The 13,505-nt window shown below is 51.7% G+C and overlaps 1 long non-coding RNA gene across 1 annotated transcript; it reads left to right on the forward strand.

The window, feature by feature from the left end:
* Window positions 1-5,153: 5,153 nt before the first annotated feature.
* LOC118980676 (uncharacterized) lies at window positions 5,154-9,140 on the forward strand. Its single transcript, XR_005065184.1, has 2 exons — window positions 5,154-5,567; window positions 6,612-9,140. It is a non-coding gene; the product is annotated as an uncharacterized LOC118980676 (long non-coding RNA).
* Window positions 9,141-13,505: the final 4,365 nt, after the last annotated feature.

Raw genomic sequence — 13,505 nt, forward strand, 5'->3', positions numbered from 1 at the left:
CAGAGATTGTCATCTGTGGAACTCTGGCCCTTTCACGGAATAGCAAGGAGAGCCTTCCAAAGACACATGCACAGGAGATGGTGGTGTGGCAAGATGATTCGTTTGTGTGGAAGGCGGCTTGTGTCCCCTCTCTGTCCATCCTACCATGGAAAAAGTCCAACCATGCTTTCAGCAAGGCCATAGTATAACCAAGGTCCAGAGTTTCTGCTTCACCTAAAAGCTCAGGCCACCGGAGCCCATGCAGCCTGGCGCACGTCCAGGTGAAAGAGAATGCACCGCAGACGCATAGGGCAAGATTGGGTGGATGAGAGAGAGGCAGAGAGGGAGTACTTCTTTGTTCCCCCGGGATTACATGAGCTTGGGTTTGGGATGGACCAGGTGCATTTTCAAAAGAACCATTTAATTTTCCAAGCTTCCTTAGGTTTTGATTTGTCCATCCCCTGGCCAATCCATCATTCCCCAGGCTATACGGACAGGACTCTTTGGTCCAGCATCTCCCTCTGTGTCATTCTGACTTCCACCGTGCACGTGCCTGCCTTCTCCTGCCCCATCCACCCCCCAGCAATCTGGTACCGGAGGGGGCACCGGAGGGGTGATAATCCCCTTGGAGCACAATGCTGTGTGAAAAGCTGCAGCTTCCTGGCCAAGCAAAGAGCTCAATGCCCTTTGCTCTCTTTCCTTTATTAATCATTAGCTACTACCAACTGTAACAAGATCACCGAGAAGTGACTTCATAAAAATATTTCAAAATAGATGAATTAAGATAGCCCATCAAGTTCAATGGAAGCTTCATGCATTGACCTTAGCTCCAGTTTTGGTTTATAACATGTCTATAAAGTTGTTCTTAGTCATTACTAAAAATATAAACATATAAACTTCCTGAGAACAAGAGGTGTGTCTGTGTTGTTCTCTGGACCATAGAAGGTGCTCAGAAAGGCTTCCTGAGGGACTGAATCCGTGTGTGTGGTGGCCGTTGGAATAGAAGTTCGCTGGTGAAACATTGTGAGCTACTTTCCAGGAAAAATGTTTCGATGAACTAACCATAGAAAGAGCATAGATGTCATAGGCATGAACAGATTAATGGTGCTTTCCTAACAATTTCTTTTTTATTCCTCAAGGAATAAAGAAACTGCTGACATTTGCAGAAAACACAAAGCATGGAATTTCCCCCTCAAAACCTGAGGCTTTCCCTCGGCACCAGGGGAACCTCGCGGAGTGTGGCCGTGGACCCCAGCTGGCTCTGGAGAGCTGGCCCAGTCTGTGCTGGTCCCGGAGGGGAAGCCATAGCTGGTGGGGGAGCGGTTGCGCCGCGGAGGGAAAAGCGCGGATGCTCGGGGCGGAGATGAGCGTCAGCACCTGTATCTGAGGGCACGAGATGCTGAGTGCGGAGTGTGAGGCTCTGCGTCACTCCTGCTGCCAGCGTCAGCGGCAACAAGGCCCCACCGAACAAACAAAACCCCACCGCAGGTTCCGGAGACCAGGGTCTCCACGGGGCAGCAGGAAAGGCCTGTGATTTCCGAATGAAGAGATTTGCCAAATGACTCATTCCTAAGGGGGAGAGGAAAAAATGGATTCTCAAATCAGCCTGCCCTCAGGTGTCAAGATGCAAAAAAAAAAAGAATATTCCAGTTTTTCTGGGCCCAGTCCCGGGGCCGCAGTCCCTGTGGGCAATGCAGTCCCTGTGGGCAATGCAAGCTCTGGTTACTGGGCCGGTTCATCTGATTCTCCGAGCACAGAGGACCCCCCTGGGGCACTACAGACTCCTGGGGCTGGATCAAGCAGAGCACAGGCCCAGGTGTCCCTCACCCTGGGTGCACGTGTGTGTGACCTGCACCTGTGCACTCTGTGTGTGTACACATGCATGTGCATGCATGCATATGTGCATGGGTGTCCATAGGCACACACCTGCAACTGTGTGCAGTGAGGGAGGAACACTTTGGGTGAGGGGAGGTGATTCGATGCCTACCCTCGACAGCTGTTCACCCTTCCGGGACACGTCCTGTAACCTGTCGAAGAATCTGGTTTATGATCCGAAAAGAGGTGACAGCAGCGAACACCACACCGTGTCCTTGGCAGTGGTCGGTGGAGCCTCGGGCCTTGATTTCACGAACCCTCTGTGCTTTCTGCGTCTCTGGAGGGCACAGCCAGGGCCCCAGGTAGACCGCACGGCAGAGCACAGCAGAGCCGGGTGCCCGCAGCCAGGGCTCTTGGCTCTTGAGGGGGCTAGAGCCCCCTAGAATTTGGGCTCCTCCGGTCAGCCGGCATGGCTCCAACCCTCTCTGTCAAGGTCCTGGTGGTTTGTGGTGTTCCACCCACTGTCCTTCCCGTTCACCAAGCGCACACACTGATTACTGATGCATTCACCTCGACACAGAAAGGATGTGTGTTTATCAGCCACCTTGAGGAGTCTCCCTGGAAGTCCTGGAAGTGATGATCGCTGCAGCGACGGAGGTGCCCCAGTCCCTCCTGGGCCAGGTGCTCCCAAGGGGAGGGAGGGCGAGTCCAGCTCAGTGCTGTCCCAGCACTGCGCTGCCTCTCTGCCTCTGGCCCCACAGCGACTGTCGGGCTGCTCGGGGCTACCTCTCCAGTCCTGCCAGGGGACAGTGTGGCCTGGGGACTGCGCGCCCCTGCAGGTCTAAGTGGAATGCAGAGAGGAAAGCTCTCCTGGGTGTACCCAGCTAAGCGAGAAAAAATAGTGTCCAGGTGACGCCCCCTGGAGTTGAGCCGCATTGTTCCTGCTCACGTCCACACTGCACGTGGCCTCTGGTCCTGAAGTCTCTCACACCCCACTGGACAGGGGCAAAGAGGACCACGGTCTGCCCAGGCTGGCCCTGTCCCTGCACCAGAGCAGACTGCTGTGCCCAGGAGGGCAGAACGGGTGTGGAGAGGTCTGGCCACCAGATCCCAGGTCAGCCGCCGCGCCCGCCACACCAGCAAAAAGTCAGGTAAGTTCTCTGGACTTTGGAGTTCTTACTCTTAAAACAAACAAGGAGCTTAGACATCACTAAATGTCTAAAAGTTCCTTCCCATTGTAAAACCCAGTGATTCTAAATCTCTCCCTTCTGGGCAGCCCAGTCTCCATTCTCCTCCAGTCAGCGGCTGGGACCTTGTTCCGTGGGTGGTGCCAGGAGGCCAAGCGCTGAGGGCACAAGAATTGCAGCACAGAGGCCGAGGGTTACATCAGTCGGCAGGTGGTGTGCTCAGGGGCCCCGCCCCGAGGCAGGTGCCATGGCCACAGAGCTCCCAGGGCTCTTAGCCCGTTTCCAAAGGCTGAGACCTGTGTCCCCAGAGGCTGGTGGCGAGAGGCCCCCTCCCCCAGCGGCATCGGATGCTCATGGGGGGGCGTGGCTTTTTCCCAAGGGCCCCATCTCGATCACTCACCACTGAGTGAATTCAGTAACACCTGTACTTACCCACCCTCCAAATGACCGAGTGACTTCTTTCTAGATTTCAGCCACTCAAACTATGGACAAGGATTAATCGCTATAGCAACTGCACAGCAACACGAGGTCTGCAGGCGGGGGAAGAAGCCGAACTTCGGTGACCTGTGTTCACATGCAAAGAGAAGGAGGGGGTGTTAGCGAGACGCTCTTTCACCTACTTGGATATGCCAGTTTTCGGTGAAAAATATACCAGGATGAAAGTGGAGATCGAGTTACCAGGGCAGCAAATGGAGACAGGGGAAAATGAGGAGATAGTTTTCACGTGGGCCATGGTTGACAATGGCCCTCAGCAAGCAAGGGACGCTCAAGGTCACGGCCCACACGTTCTTCTGTCTCGCCGACTTTCTGAGAGCAAGGTCAGAGAGCACAGCGGACGTGGGGGCAGATGCCAGCCAGTCTCCACCAGCCGTTTGTTCTATGAAATGTCACACTGTAACAGGATAATTGGAGGGTTTGGATAAGCTGGGGAGGGGATACGTACGGGCTTTTCCTAAGGAAGATAAAAGCAGAGAGCACTAAGCTGGCTGCCCTGCTTCTTCCAAAACAGGGCCTCTCACATGCAGAAGCAGAAATCTAAACCTCCTAAAACCCCCTCGAATGTTTTGAATAGAACAAACACGTATTTCATGAAAGAAACACATTCTGAAAGATCACAGCAATAGGGCACAGCAGCTGCTTGGTCACCTAAGTGCTTTTGGAAAAGGAAAAGAGCTATTCAGCATTAAAGATTCAGGAATGTCTGTTGACATATTAAGGAAACAACCTCAGGGGACAGCTGACAAGGCTCCAGGAAGCATCACCAAGGGAACAGTGACGCAAAGGCGTCCGTTCTTGGAGGCTGGCCCGCGGCCAGGCTCCCTGGCCTGACGGCTGATGTCATGCTAATTTCTATCTGGGTTAGCGTTGCTGGGATGTCAATTCTGGTGGCTCGGCCAGCTGCAATCGATACAGGCTCCTTTTACAGAAGATAGTAGAGGGGGAATATATATACACACACACACATACACACATACACTCGGAGAGGGAGAGCGACAGAGAGAAAACCCCAGGCTCTGGTGCACCGAAACCCTACACACTGTGCCAAAGACAGAAAAGGAGAAGGAAGGGGGGTTCTCAGAAGAAGCACCTTACCCCACTCAGGTGTCTCCCTGCCCAGTAAGCCCAGTTGTCTACAAACAGCGTCGCTCTTTCATCATACTCATTTTTTCAAGCATAGCTCAAGGATATGCCTAATTCCCAGCTGAGCTAAATGATGATGGAAGAAAATAGAAAATGTGAATATAATGATTTTTTTCATTATTGGATAAATGGGCTGATTCCTTTTAAACCTGTGCATGAAAGATCATTTTTAAATTTTTTTCTTTTTTCAAGACCACTGCTTTTCAATTATTTGAGAGTAAATAAGAATAATAATTATGCAAATTTTCATCAGTCTCGGATTGAATGCTTACGCCGAGTGTCCTCTGTAATGTGTGGAGGGCCCTTCATTAGGGAGTGATGAAAAAGAGCCCTTTTTATTTTGTTTTATTTGCTTAATCCCCACCCGAGGATATGTTTTCATTGGTTTTTAGAGAGAGAGAGAGGAAAGGAAACAGAGAGGGAGAGAGGAAGGAACATCCATGTGAGAGCTTGTTTGCCTCCCATACGTGCCCGGATGGTGGATCGAACCCACAACCTAGGTACCCTGACCAGGAATTGAACCCACAAGCTTTTGGTGTACGGTACAATGCTCCAAGCAACTGAGCCACTTGGCCAGGGTAAGAAGAACCAATTTTAAAAGCTCACTCCGTGATACATGTTCTTCTGTGTCTACTAGATGGCGCTTAGGAGGAAGGAAGCGATGTTGTCTGACGCAGAAGACCAACAGCAAAAGCATCCAGGGCTCCAAGCTGTCGGAGTGTAAATACTCGAGTCCAGATAGTTTTCAAAGAGGCTGAGGGGCAGGCAGAGGGGAAGGGTGAGCGCCGGCAGAGACTGTGGCGGACTTGTTTCCCTCGAGGACAGTGAATGGAAGACAACGACGAGGTCATGGCACTTAGCTATGTGGGCGAAGTCCGCAAGGAGGGCACTGACATGATAAAAAGGATACATTGTCCGTCTTCAAATATTTTAAGCACTTCTAAGGTAGGTTTTTTTTCTCTCTTTTTCTCAACCAGAAGGAAGTTTAAGCTTCAGGGAGTCTCTAAGCCATTTGCATTGATAGGAAAAGTTGATGGGTATGTTTGTATTTTTGTGGGAGGTGGGCGACTAGCTTTCATTAAATTCTCAAAGGGATCCCAGAGCCCCCTAAAGGTTGAAATTAATGAATTCTAAGGAGTTAAAGGTCCTTCAGAAATTTGATCTCCAGCTTCCTCCGCCTCCCAGTGAGATCATTTATTTACAGGTAGGAACGGAGAGGCTCAGCTTGCTTGCCCAAGATCAGCGAATCAGCCAGTCTGGTCCACTGTCACCTGTGACTCCAGATCAGAGCACCTCCTTGCATGAGTTTCAGGGCACGCCCGTTTGTTTGTCGGGGTTGTCCCCTGAGAGCCATGCTCACGGGGGAAACGCTGGCAGGAGCTTGGTTCCATTTCGGCTGACACACCTGGCTCTGCATCCGCCCCCACGCCCCCCCCTGCCCTCCCACACGCCTGCTGCCCGAGTCTCACTGACATAAGGGCAAGGCTGGGCTGACGGCTCCACCCCCACACTCTAACATCTTGACAGTATCCCATAAGGGTGTCGTTTCAGAATCTGCTTTCTCTGATAAGTCAGTTGGCTTCAGAATCTTGAAACAGTTTCTATCGGGTAGAAAGGACACGGAACGGGAAAACAGAGAACACAGATAGGAAGGAACTTCCCACCATTGTCGAAAATAGGATGCAAATGCCGACCCCAGGCTCACAGCCACGGCTGTTCCAGCTCCAGCGTGGCTCCCTGAACCCAGTTCCCGGGAGAGGCCGGGAAGGGCGGTGCGGGAGAGAACGCGCCAGCTTCAGCAGGAGCTGAGAAAAGACAGCAGACTCGGAGGTGTGAGAATGGGCTTTTTGTTTCTTCTCCAAAACACTCACATTTAACATCATTTTTATCGCTATAAAATAATACTCATTCCTTGCAGAAAATTTAGAGAAAACAAAAGTAAAAAAAAAAGAGGAAAGAAAAAAATTTTCTGTGATCCATCTCTCACAGGTATTCTCCTAAAGGAACGAATGTCAAGTTGGTAGGACTCGCCCCCCCCCATGCTTCTAACTGTGAACCTTAAGTCACAAGCTTGGTTGCATGGCAAGGAAATACAAATGCTAAAACCCTGCTTGCCTGCCTCCCAGGGCCGTTACCGAGCTCGAGTAAGATTATGGATTTGAAAATGAGAAGACTCACTTGTGTAACAAACATCCATGTTACAGAGGCAGGGGGTTTGCCATTATCCTTAGAGATCGTCCTGCCACGGTCACCCTCACAGCTGCTACAACCATCCGCTTACACACACGGCTGCTCAAGCTAATGCGTGCTTTGGAACTCACCGTGGGTCCCATGGCCTGTCATTGAAATCTTAGTGTCCCTGGTCGACGTTCCTCGGTTCAGAACTCAGTCCTGTCTTAAATGCCACACACTGTGGCATTTCACACCAACTCTCTTCCATCCAAGTAAATCTTAATGCCATTCACACTCATAGTGCTTGGTTTATGTTCTGGAACTTTCTACACGTCCCTCCTCCCCCATAGGGCATGTCAGCCCACCTTAAAATGCAGATCACTTCAAATGCTTCACTCTGGACCATTTCTACCAAAAGGCCACACGTGGGGGGAGTTGGGGTGCCTTATTGGGAGCTCACGTTACAGGTGATAATCACGCGCGATGCCACTCAAGTTTATGACCATCTGGTGATTTTTCTTCTGGAAATTGTTGTTATCATTCTCTACATCTTTTTCTAAAATGCTTAAGAAACAGATTCCACACAACACAGGACATGAATGTTCTTTGCTGTGTAGGAATTTGCTAAGAAAGGGGGTATTTCACCACTGGTATTTCCCCCACGTATCCCTCTCCGTCCGCCATGCACTGACTGCTTGTCATACAAATGCGGTGTGTTTGGAGCCGTACTGTTCACCTGTCTCGCGTGTTTTCTACTGGAGGCCCGACTACAATACAGCACCAGTTTGCCCCGGTGACTTCCAAACACAAGATCCCTCGTGTAAAGAGTCCAGGGAAGCCCGCAGTCCAGACCAGGCAGAGACATGGGACACTCCATTTCCTGTTTCTCCCTTCGCCGTGACCAAGAGTCCCTGTGTCATGTCTAAGGTGTGCTTCCAGCACTTCATACCAAAGACGTCCCAGGCGTGTGACTCGGATCACGGTGGTGTGCTCAGATTGCGTCATGTTCCAGCACGCCCGTTTAACTCCACTCGGGAAGACCGGAGAAGTAACCAGCGGGTTCACTCGGCACAGGAATGCACTTTCTGATGAGTCAGCAACTTCGAGTTGAGATAGTGCTGTCGGAACGCTTCTGAGGAACTGCAGGCTCTGTGCAGGCCGTCCACTGAGCCGGCTTCCAGGTCATAGGAAGTGCCTGTGGCCCTCCATCCAGGCAGCCACAGCCGTGGGCTGAGGTTCAGAACCCAGGAGAGAATGTAGAACTGGCCCGGCCTTGTGTCTGCACAGGACTAACCGGGGCGCACAGTTGAAATACCAGTTCTTTAAAAAACCCAAATTGTTTATTCTTTCTCAGTCAACAAAAATAAGGTGATGGTTAAAGAAAATGAGTTGGTGTTCTTTCCTTTTTATATTATCTTCAGTTTTTTAAAATGCATCTGTCTCCTTTAAATAAGGGCAGAATTAGCCGAGGATACCTATACTCCAGATCTCGTATTTTCAACAGACATAACTGTCGCAATGACAACCACTATTATTACACTATTCTTATTTATTCCCTGTTCATTTCCTGCATTAATCTGACCTTAACATGGTACCAGCAGACTCTTCCCTGCAGGAGGGAGGCCTGCTCCATGACATCTCCTCCAAGTGCCCCCTACCTGGGCTGTGCTGCCCTGTTTGGAGCGGTTGCCTGGCCCTGGCTGAGTGGGGATTCTCACGTGACCGAGGAGGGCGCGGACTCCCCGCCATCTCACTCCCTCCATGTGCCGTGCAGTTTCCCAGGGGACTCTGCAAGTCAGCTCTGGAGGCTCCACAAGAGACTGTGGACCTAGAACTCAACTTTGGGGTAAAACGTCGAAGGAACTTTGCAAGGAGCTCTCTCACTCTCTCTCACCTGTGCACATAAAACGAATTTCTCCTCCCACTCCCACCCTTTAGGGGCAAGATTTGGGCTACTGCTCAGGCTAGCCTCACTGGTTGTCATTGAGAAAAAACAAACAAAGCTCTTGGCTCTGCGACCACATGTCCTCCTTTGGAGACAGCAGTGTATGATTGACTACTGGCCCCTTGGCAATCTGCGTGGGGACAATGAAACCTCCGTGCCCATGGTTTGTCCTTTCAAAGCCCCCAGCCCACAGTCTCACTTTGCCCAGACAGCAGCCCTGCGAGGGCTGGGCAACAGGCACGATCTTTCCCGCCCTCCGCAGTGGGCAAGCTCACATCTGTCCATCTCAGAGACGGGCTGGGGCTGAAACCTCGGTTTCCCAGCTCACTTTTCTCTCTTTTAGCCCTTGTGCTCTTTTGGCTGTTACCTCTCCATGCTTCCCTCCACCCCAACCTACAGAGGAAGAAAAAACTTCTTTCCAGAGTGTGCTCTGGAGGAGATTCTGTATCTTCAAAACATGAATTAATTTGCAATCATTAAATTTTCAGCACCCATCCATTATTTCTCTATTGTGTGCCTATTGTTCTTCTAAACATAATGACAGATCAAAAAAATCTCTAAGACTGCCTTCCAAGCCACAGGTAGCTTATTGTGGTGGGCAGATTCCCGGGCGACCCCAGCACCCCGCACTGGCATCGAAGGTGATAGGATGTCATTCCAGCAATTTCATTATGTCAGGTGACAAAGGTGAAGGGATTTTGCGGATGTAATTAATATCTCTAATCAGTGGTCATTAAGTTAATCAAAAGACAGACTAGCCTGGGTGGGTCTCACCTAATCAGATGAGCCCTTTAGCAGAAGGTTGAGAGGGCAGAGACTCCACGCAGCAGGGCTCTCTCCCTTGAGACACAAAGTGCCAGGGCGGCGGCAGCTTCGGAGAGATGAGTTCTTTCTTGGGAGCCTGGGAGGGGGCCTGGAGCCTCCCTGAGTCCCAGCCCCGCTGACACCCTTGTGGTTCCCTGAGGCTCTGTGCAGAGGGCCCAGCTTACTTGCTAAAGCCCTGAGATAATAAGTGGGTGTGTTTTTAAGGTGCTAAGTCTGTGGATACTTGTTACACAACAATAAAAGACAAATATACTTGCCCTGATTGGTGTGGTTCACTGGGTTGGGTGTTGTCTCGCTAAACGAAGGGCCACTGGTTTGATTCCCGGTCAGGGCACACACCTGGGTTGTGGGCCAGGGTCCCTGTTGGGGCATGTGTGAGAGGTAACCCACTGATGTTTCTCTCCCCCTCTTTCTCCCTCCCTTCCCCTCTCTAAAAATAAATAAATAAAAATCTTACAGAAAATTTAAAAAACACATATACTTACGATCCAGGAAGGAGCTACTATTCAGTCTGTCATGTCTAAGGTTTGTTAAAAAATACTTCCGCTTCTTGGAGTATTACATCAATAAGATATGAAGGTGACATGCAGTGCTAATAACTACACTGTGGTAATAAAAACCAGTCTCATTATTTAGAAACAACACTGACAGCCACATTTTGCTCTCTCTTTCCTCCCTTCCAGGGGAAGGTCCTGTGCTAACATCAGCCGTCAGGTTTAGGAGCATCGGGTAACCATTCTGAGGTGGCATCTTTAACCTCCCTCCCGCTGCAGCCACCACCTTGGGCAGGAGGCGCTGGGTTCTGCGCAGAATGCCCGGACAAGCTCCCTCCAGGACGCTGGGCGGGGGCCACGCCCACACCGTACCTGTGACCTCCCCGGGGTGGCGCCTGCTGCAGAGCCGGTGTCCACAGGGACACGGTGAGCCCACCGCAGGGACTCAGCACACGTCACACAAACAAAAGTGGCATCAGCCCCGGGAAATAATAATGGATTTAAAAATGTCGGGTGAAGTGGATTGTCTGTAAACACTGACTGGTGGCTGTGACCCTTCCCTAGGTTAACTGATTACTGAACGTGTGGCATTTCCTTGCGGTCGTTGTGATGGCTAGTGAGTAGGAAGGCGGGGGGTGACCCGAAAGCCCCGGCTGGGTGGAGGGTGTCTCAGGTCCACTGACAGATGTCCCGATCCACGGGAGGCACCAAGACGGTGACGTAATGCAGCATGCAACAGAGCTCACGGGCAAGCGCAGAGGAGTCTATGTGTTTCTGCGTGTGCCCCTGTGGGGACCCCTTTTGACAACAAGCACAAAAAATGACATTAATGAAACAGAAGGGGGCAGAATCAGCAGGCCAGAGCCTCGGGCAGTGGCCCTGGGGAAGCTGACGGGACACCAAAAATAGGCCTCAGCTCCTGCCGCTGACTATGTGAACTTGGTCGGGTCGCTTAGCCCACCCAAGCCTCGCTTCCCTCCAGTGGAAACTGGGGAGATGTAGCACCCCTGCCTCCTGGGGTGATGGGGGCAGGGCCACCGTGAGAAGGAAGGAGGAGAACTCACACTGGTGTGCCAGAGGTGGCCGGTGCTCAGCAGACATTTACGGTTATGATTCACCGAGGGAACCCTAGAAGGTAAATGACAGGGGTGACTGGTCGGATGCCACAATGTCTGGGGAATGCTTCACAATCTGACTCATATTCCAGAAAATCCCACACTCCTCCTCGTGACCCCACAGGAAGCGGTGCTGGCGGTTCAAACACGCGGTGGGCACACAGACTGGGGCTGGGCACGCTATCCGCCCATGGTCACTGTCCCTGCCTGGGCTGGCAGTGGTGTTGGCCAGGCCCTCTTTCCCGTCACTCCTGTCTTCTTCCTCTTGTGACCCCCTCCCCCCAGCTCCAGTCTCCCTCTGCAGTGGCCCAACAGTGGCCTCTGTGAGCTTTGTTCTTTGTGCTTTCCTTGTGGCTGGACCCTAATTCACAAGGCCCTGAGTGCCCTCCAGCCCCAGAGGGCAGACACCACAGAAGTCTGGGCTGGTGACCGGCTGCTGACTGGGCAGCCGAGAGGAAAAGCCCTCCAATCATCTGAATTTAAAACCCCCAAAGGACAGTCGTCGTGGAGAAAACAACACCAGGAACGTGGGGCTGTCGGCACCGTGTGCACGAGGGCTGGGAGACAGACCCCAGCCTGCCCGGGAAGGGGCGGGGCCCTTTCTGGCTGACGGCCCTCATCCGCGTTTCCTGCAATTCTGCAACAAAGATCCAGGATCACGAGAAAAGGAAACTGAGAAAATGTGTCCTGTGATCCAAATTCAAGCCAAGAACAGGGCAGACAATGTGAGCCAAACAGAAATGAGGCCAAGAGTGCTTTCTTGGGGCCCCAGCTTTTTTTTTTCCTAACTGCCCAAACCTGTTTAACTGCTTAGTGTGAACCATGGTTCTGGGATCCAGTTCGCCACGGGAAGGGAATTTAATGAGCTCCAGCACCTTCTCCTTCAATCTTAGGTCAATGGAGACAAGCAGCACATTATCTGTGATTGTGGCCAATGAGCTGGCCAATGAGCTCGGGAAGAAAGTGGGAGGGAGGGAGAGAGGGAGAGGCAGAGAGGGAGAAGCAGGTGACACGCTTTCATTCAGGGTTATACTGAGCGAGGTGCCCCTATGTCTGCTGCAGAAAGCAACCCCAATAAAAGCCCAGGCTTGGACCAGGCCTGGACCGCTTCCACCCACACTGTCCACACCACACTCGCAGTAATTTAGGAAGAAATTTCTAAATTGGGACTGGAAAGGTGCTAATAACCACCCACATTTGTATACTGCTTTACAGTCTGCAAAGCAGGGGCATGATTATTGTTACACTGGATTCTTCACAACCTGGCCGTGAGGTTGTTACTGTAGCATTTCATAAGTGAGGCCGCTGCTGAGACCTGAGAGGCGGCCACCTGAAGGAGGTCACAAGGTTTCCAGGGTCTAGGACAGAGCCTGACACCCAGTCTCATGGTTTTCCCTAAACCCTGGGAAAATGGCAACAAGCAAGCACAGAGAGGGAAACTGAGGCACAGACTGACGTGGCAACTTGGCTGAGTCACACAGCTGAGACTACTAGTGCTTAGAACCCTTTAGCTTTCAAATTACTAGAATTGACACAATTATGTAAGATAAGAAGGACCTCCAGGAAGTGAAGGGTGGGGAGCCACCTTCCCGCCTCGTGGAAAAGGCCCAGGACCCGGAAAGCAGCACACCCAGCGGAAACCAGGAGGGGCCAGCTGCACCTTCTAGCTCGTCCTGGGCCAGCACAGTGACCTGTATTCTGTGAACAATGGCATCCCGGTGCTTCGAGGAAGAGAATACTGCTCAGGCCCCGGAGAGCAGCCCTGAGAGAACCAATGCATCTGAGTTGCAGAAGGAGGCAAGTCCCCATTGGGCACCAGAAACAAAATGGTGCAAACCGAAGTCCCGGACTGGAGCGAAGTCTGGGCAGAGCCGGGATCTGACTCCCAGGGCTAGCCGGTCTGTCCCTGGCTTTCACTGACCCGCTGAGGCACGCCCTTCTGCTCTTGAAAATGCCAGAGTGGCTGGCAGGTCTGCAGGCCCGAGACTCATGAGGGGCCCCTCCCAGTGGGTGGCAGGCACGGGCTGGGAGAAGCATGTTCTGCCCAAAGGTTTGCTGCCCCCGTTACCCACCCACCCCCCACTGAAATCCCACAGCAAGGCCCAAATCCAAATTACTGGGCATGCCAAGTGGAGGGTGTATGTTTTTCTTCTTCCAAGTTCTTTGGCTGCGTTTTACTGTTTTTCCTCTCTAGACATTAGGCCGTCCCCATGATGTGAGATGCTCCTCTTTTCTCAAATTTCCAGGAAGCACAATTGCCTCCCACATGTTAGATTTAATGTAATTCAAACCAAAGTTTGAGGCTATTTCTCCCAATTCAGGAAAAATTGTG

This window comes from Sturnira hondurensis, unplaced genomic scaffold (assembly GCF_014824575.4).
Source record: "Sturnira hondurensis isolate 20B ecotype Veracruz unplaced genomic scaffold, ASM1482457v3 Scaffold0022977, whole genome shotgun sequence".
NCBI lineage: Eukaryota > Metazoa > Chordata > Mammalia > Chiroptera > Phyllostomidae > Sturnira > Sturnira hondurensis.